Genomic DNA, 7,752 nt, shown 5'->3' with positions numbered 1-7,752 from the left:
GGAAGAGCTCAAAAAGGATTTTGAGAAACAAGTAAGAGAAGTAGAGGAAAAACTGGGAAGAGAAATGAGACTGATACAAGAAAATCTTGAAAAATGAGTCAGCAGCTTGCTAAAGGAGACCCAAAAAATATTGAAGAAAATAATACCTTAAAAAATAGACTAACCCAAATGATAAAAGAGGTCCAAAAAGCCAATGAGGAGAAAAATGTCTTAAAAAGCAGAATTGGTCAGATGGAAAAGGAAGTCCAAAAGCTCACTGAAGAAAATAATTCCTTAAAAATTAGAATGGAACAAATAGAAGCTAAAGACTCGATGAGAAATCAAGAAATTATAAAACAAAACCAAAAGAATGAAAAAAATAGAAGACAATGTGAAATATCTCATTGAAAAAAAAATAACTGACCTGGAAAATAGATCCAGGAGAGATAATTTAAAAATTGTTGGACTACCTGAAAGCCATTGTCAAAAAAAGAACCTATACATCATCTTTCAAGAAATTGTCAAGGAAAACTGCCTTGATATTCTAGAACCAGAGAGTAAAATAGAAATGGAAAGAATCCATCAATTACCTCTTGAAAGAGATCCCAAAAGGAAAACTTCTAGGAATATTGTAGCCAAATTCCAGATTCCCAGGACAAGCAGAAAATATTGCAAGCAGCCAGAAAGAAACAATTCAAGTACTGTGGAAACACAATCAGGATAACACAGGATTTAGCACCTTCTACATTAAGGGACCAGAGGGCTTGGAATATGATATTCTGGAGGTCAAAGGAGCTAGGATTAAAATCAAGAATCATCTACCCAGCAAAACTGAGTATAATCCTTCAAGGGGAAAAATGAATATTCAATGAAATAGAGAACTTTCAAGCATTCTTGATGAAAAGACCAGAGCTGAAAGAAAATTTGATTTTCAAATACAAGGCTCAAGGGAAGCATGAAAAGGAAAACAGGAAAGAGAAATCATAAGAGACTTATTAAAATTAAACTGTTTACATTCCTACATGGAAAGATGATATTTGTAACTCATGAGACCTTTGTCAGTATTAGGGTAATTGGAGTGAATATGTAAATACACACACACACACACACACACACACATATATACATATATATATATATAGACAGAGGGCACAGGGTGAGTTGAATATGAAGGAATGATATCTAAAAAATAAAATTAAGGGGTGAGAGAGGACTGTACTGGGAGAAGGAGAAAGGAAGAGGTAAAATGGGGTAAATTATCTCACATAAAAGAGGCAAGAAAAAGCTTTTTTATGATTTCTCATAGAGTCTTTAGCTTCTATTTGTTCCATTCTAATTTTTAAGGAATTATTTTCTTCAGTGAGCTTTTGGACTTCCTTTTCCATTTGACCAATTCTGCTTTTTAAGACATTTTTCTTCTCATTGGCTTTTTGGACCCCTTTTGCCATTTGGAAGGGAAGAGGGAGGAGGTGAGAGGGAATAAGTGAATCTCACTCTCATTTGGATATGGAAATCTATCTTACCCTACAGGAAATAAGGGGGGGATAAGAGGTGGGGGGGTGGGGGCGGCAGATGATAGAATGGAGGGCAGATTGGGGGAGGGGGTAATCAGAGGCAAACACTTTTGAGGAGGGACAGGGTCAAAGGAAAGAATAGAAAAAAACAGGGGGTGGAATAGGATGGAGGGAAATTTGGTTAGTCTTTCCCAACATGACTATTATGGAAATGTTTTGCATGAGTACACATGAATAACCTATATTGAATTGCTTGCCTTCTTAATGTGGGTGGGTGGGAAGGGAGGAAGGGAGAGAATTTGGAACTCAAAGTTTTAAAAGAGAATGTTTAAAATTGTTTTTACATGCAACTTGGAAATAAGATATATAGGCAAAGGGGTATAGAAATCTATCCTAACCTACAGGAAAATAGAAGGAGAAGGGGATAAGAGAAGGGGGGGTGATAAAAGGGAGGGCATATTGGAGGAAGGGGTATTCAGAATGCACATCTGTCTTGGGGTTGGGGAGGGGAGAAATGGGGAGAAAATTTGGAACTCAAAATGTTTGTGGAAGTGAATGTTGAAAACTAAAAATAAATAAATTAATAAAAATAATAACTTCAGTAAATTAACAAAATATACATTATTTTGCCCAAAAAAAATCTTTCTGTATATTACTACAAAACCTGGGAAGATGAAATGGCAAATTATATTTCATTCAAGCTAAAATGCATAAAATACCTGGGCATTAACCTACAAAGATATGATCAAGACATATAAATATAGCTGCAACATGTTATTAAAATAAATAGATAGATTCATTGTCCATGACTAGGCTGCATTAATAAAAATAATTATACTATTTAAATTAATTTAAAAGTTTAGTGCTATACAAATCAAACTACCAGGGAGTTACTTTATAAAATTAGTCAAAATAATAAAATTCATTCAGAGGAACAAAAGGCTAAGAATTATGAGGGAAATTTGAACACAAAGAAGTAGGAAGTAAGGAGGTCTAGTATTACTAGATCTCAAACTAATTTCAAAGCAGTAATTATCAACACTACTTGGTACTATTTAAAAATAGAAAAGCAGATCAGTGGAACAGATTAGATAAGCAATCTAAAACAGAAGCTCAATGTTTGATGAATGAAAGAATACAATGTACTGGGGGAAGGACTCCCTCTTTAGACAAGAGCTGTTGGGAAAAGGGAAAGGTAGCTTAGCAGAAATTTGCTTTAGACTCTGAAGTTTAAAGCAAATCACATACCATCTTATACCATATAAGGTCCAAGTGAATAAGCAACCCAAATATGAAAGGTTACATCATAAATAATTAAAGGAGAATGGAAGAAGTTACATTTTATACTAGTGTTATAGTTAGGTATAGACTTAACCAAACAAGGGATAAAGCTGATTGTAAAAGACAGACAACTTTAATTCTATAAAATCAAAAAGGGTTTGCACGAACAAAATCGATGTAGATAGAATAAGAAGAGAAGCTAGTAACTGGGGGTGTGTATGAATCTTTGAATCAGATATCTCTGAGAAAAGTCTAACATTTAAGTAAGGAGATAAGAAGGTGACTAGCTGTCAAAGATAAAGTCATTTGTTTCCGAAGCCTCGATGAACTAAATCCCAGGGTTCTGAAAGAATTGGCAGATGTCTTTGGTGAGCCATTCTCAGTAATATTGGAAAGACTGATTAAGAGTAGAATAGGTGTAATGAGACTGGAGAAAGGTAAAGAGCTTTCAGAAAGTTAAGAGGATGTATTCTGTAAACTAGAGGTTAGTAAATTTTACTTCAATTGCTGGCAGAGTTTTAGAAGGTGCTGTATTTGTAACAGATACTACCTAGCACCAGAGGATACTGTATCAAACCAACCTGCCAGTCAGGAACTCAGGAAAGCTAGTGGCCAATCACTGCATAGTTCTGTCCACTGTGTGGGTGATACTGGGTTAACTTCTTGGTTTGGGATGTGCTTGTGTCTCTGATAATCAAATCAGTTGGCTGGCGGTCTCCACTTACTAGCCTTGCCTCACTGCTACCTTCAAGCTGTGTCTCATTGAATCCTCTCTACCAAAATCACCTTAAAAAAAACATACTTAAATCAAAGTGGTAACATAAGCGTAAGTATATTAATATCAAAGCAACAACAGCAGGCATCATATACTGACTTCCATTCAATCCACAATTCCAATCCAAGTAAGGAAAAAAAAAATCTTGTTCAGGTTGATAACTATTTCTCCATCACCCCTGACTGCCATCACCCTCATTTACAATCTGGATCTTGAGAGAGTACCTGCTGCTAAATAGTCCAGCTCTCAGAAAAAATAAAGCTTGGATACCTATGTTTAACTCATAGCTGTTATAAAGAGCACTATATAAAGACTCTCCCAGTTGCTTCTGCTCAAGCAAACAGGACCAGGGGCTCAGGCATTGCCACTTTGCAGAATCTGCAACTTTACTGGGCTTCAGTCTATCCCAGCACCCTCCAACATTAAATGTGGTCTAGATTAAATATCTCAGAGGCAAAGCACTGCCCCCAAAAGTAGTAACGCTCCAAGGTCATTTCATTAAGGAGGATGGTTAGTTAGTATCTAGACCAACTGTTCTCAAACTTTTTGGTCTCCGGACCATCTTATGCTCTTAAAAATGAGGGAAGACCTCAAAGAGTTTTTGTTTATGTGGATTATGTCTATCCGTCTTTACTATATTAGAAATTAAGACATCTTAGTATTATTATGAAAGTAGTTTTCATGTCGACTCCTGAAAGAGTCTCAGGGACCTCCAGGAGTCTCCAGACCATACTTTGAAAACTACTTGTCTAGGAAAGGAAGGAGGAATCACAAACACCCAGCATGACTTCATCATGAATAGATCATGCTACACTAACCTCATTTTCTTTTTTGACAGGATTACCATACCGGTAAATCAAAAGATTACTGTAGGTATAATGGACCTAGATTTTAGCAAAGCACTTGACAAAGTTCCTTATGCTATTCTTGCAGATAGTGGAAAGGGGAGGATAGCCCATGACCTAGGGAGGTGATAGTCCCATTGTACTCTGCCCTAGTAAGACCACAACTAAAATATTGCATTCACTTCTGGGTAATACATTTTAGGAAGGGCATTGAAAAGTTAGAGACTGCCTGTGAGAGAGCAACGAGGTTGTTCATGGGATCATAGCTTTATAGCTAAAAGGGACCTTTGAGGTCCTGTAGCACAACACCCTCATTTTATAGATGAGAAAACTGAGGTAGAGAAGAAAGTGATTTGCTCAAGGTCAGAGAGTAAGTAAAGGTATAAGTAGAGGTGAATTTTAAACCAAGTACTCTGACTTCAAATCCAGGACACTTTCCACTGCACCACTGTGAAGGGCCTTGTGATCATGCTATATGTGGATTGGGTGAAGGAATCAGAGATGCTCAGCCTAGAGAAAAGAAGACAGAAGAACATAACAGCAAACTTCAAATATTTGAAGGGCTGTCATGTTATGGGAGGAAGAGTGATTATGCTGGCCTTAGGGAGCAGAATTAGTGGTAATGGATAGAACAGTTAATGAGGTATACATGTAACTATGAATCTCTGATGCACACCTTGCTTTTCTTTTTAAGTATATAATAAATTCAACATGTTACTTTCAAAGCTCTTCAGTTCTTTATATACCTTAGATGTCAGACCTTTGTCAAAGAAACTGTCTGCAAAGATTTTTTCCCCAGTTAACTGTTTCCCTTCTAACTTTATCTGATTTTGTTTTTATAAAAACTTTTCAATTTTATATAATCAAAATGGCCCATTTTATCTTCTTCAATCCCATCTATCCTTTATTTGGTCATTAATTCTTCACCACTCCATAGTTGTGGAAAGTATTTCCTTTCCTGTTCCTCTAATTTGTTTATGATGTAACTTTTTATATTTAAGTCATGTATACATTTGGAGCTTATCTTGGTATATGGTATGAGATGTTTATTTAAACCGAATTGCCACCAGACTGCTTTCTAGTTTTCCCAGAAGTTTTTGTTGAATTGTGAGTCCTTACCCCAGTAGCTGGGGTCTTTGGGTTCAGTAGTGAGGGAATTGAGAGGATTAGGACAGCAAGTGGCTAATTGTAGTGATTAAGTGAACCACACTCCATCTTGTGACTCAATCCTGGAGCTAGCTCAGTTCCCTTTCTATTCAATTATGGGTTTAGTCCAATTCTGTCTTGTGAGAAAACTTTATTCAATTGTGAGGACTTGGGAGAAAACCTTATTGAATTGTTTGAACCTAGCACTGTGTGACTGGAAAGCTGGACCACTTCTACTTACTGCTTAGAGACCCTTAACTAAGGGCCTAGATTATACTGAAAACCAATCATATCTAAAGATTGCAAGGAATTTTCTTACAACTGTACATCTTAAGTAAACCATGTGTCTTATCTGAAAACTGGCCCCATACTGATCAATCAGTTATTGTTTTCATGTTCCTTTGATTGTTTAGAGACACTTGGGGGGAGTGGGACACCTCTTTTCCTGAATTCAGGGAATTGTACCTGTTCACTCTCTCCCGCCCCATTTGGAAAGTCCCCAGTCTTTCCTCTAATTAGAAATCAGATTACCTAATGTTATAATGTTTCCTTTTAATTAATTGGTCTTATTTGATTAATTGTTTTTAGTGTATAAAAGTCTGTCTCCTCCTATATTCAGGGTCCAGCCCTAAGCTGAGGGAGCTTGATCCTGGTTTGTTGAGCAATTGCCATGCATAAACCAAAATTCTTGTAATCTTGAACCTTTGTTTCCTCAGTCATTTCGTCTTCTCCCCAGTAGAACACTATGCCACTATGCTAGTTTGCTTCTGTATGTTGTCAAACTAATCTGTTCCTCTGATCAACTTTTCAATTTTTTAATCAGTACCTAATAAACATGGTGATTACTGGTTTGCAGTATAGTTTGAGGCCTCCTTATACTAGCCCCCTGCCTTTTTTCCTCATCCATTTTCATTATCTTCCTTGAGATTCTTGACCTTTTGGTCCTCCAGAAAAATTTTGGAGTTTTTTTCTTAGCTCTATAAAACAACTCTATGAAAATTTCATTGGTTTGGCACTGGCTAAGTAGGCTAATTTAGACAATATCGTAATTTTATTATATTGGCACGGCCTAATCATGAAAATTAATTTTCCTCCAATTGTTTAGGTATGTCTTTATTTCTATCAAGAGTATTTTGTTGGGGGCAGCTAGGTGCCGCAGTGGATAGAGCACCAGCCTTGAGGTCAGGAGGACCTGAGTTTAAATCTGGCCTCAGACCAAACACTTGATACTTACTAGCTGTGTGACCCTGGGCCAATCACTTAATTCCAATTGCCTAAAAAAAAAAAAAGAAGAAGAAGAGTATTTTGTTGTATTGATATAGTTCTTTTTTTCTTTCTTTCTTTTTTTTTTTTTTAGTGAGGCAGTCTGGGTTAAGTGACTTGCCCAAGGTCACACAGCTAGTACGTGTCAAGTGTTTGGTCTGAGGCCGGATTGATATATTTCTTTTATGTATCCCGATAGGTAGACTCCAAAATATTGTATACATTCAGTAGTTATTTTGAATGGAATTTCTCTACCTCTTCCTTCTGGATTTTGTTGGTAGTATAGAAAAAAAGCTTAATAATCGATATAGATGTATTTTATATCCTGCAACTTTACTGAAATTATTGTTTTGATTCATTTTTCATTGAATCTTTAGGGTTCTTTAAATAGAACATCATATTATCTGCAAGAAATGTTGGTTTGGGGGACAGTTGGTGGTACAGTGGATAGAGCACCAGCCCTGAAGTCAGAAGGACCTGAGTTCAAATCCAGCTTTAAACCAGACACTTCACACTTACTAGCTGTGTGACCCTTGGCAAATCACTTAACCCCAATTGCCTTAAAAAAGAAATGATGGTTTTGTTTCTTCTATGCTTATGCTTAGTCAAGTTCCTCAATTTCCCTCAGTTTCTTTTTCTTATATCTATAGCCATCATCTAGCATCATATAAAATAATAGTGGTAAAGACAGACTTACTTGCTTTACCCATGTATGAAACAATATTTATAGAAATAGAGGCAGAAATAAATATTTGGAAAGATGTTCATAATTAGGATAAGTAACATTATCAATAATTTCTGAATGAATTGATACATTTAAAGCTATGCTGATCAAAATACTAATAGTACATTTTATAGAATTAGACAAAATAACTACAGAATTTGTATAGACAAATAGTACATTTTATAGAATTAGACAAAATAACTACAGAATTTGTATAGACAAATA

Source organism: Vombatus ursinus, unplaced genomic scaffold (genome assembly GCF_900497805.2).
Source record: "Vombatus ursinus unplaced genomic scaffold, bare-nosed wombat genome assembly UNPS02007284.1, whole genome shotgun sequence".
Classification (NCBI taxonomy): domain Eukaryota; kingdom Metazoa; phylum Chordata; class Mammalia; order Diprotodontia; family Vombatidae; genus Vombatus; species Vombatus ursinus.
This window is presented reverse-complemented; position numbering follows the sequence as displayed.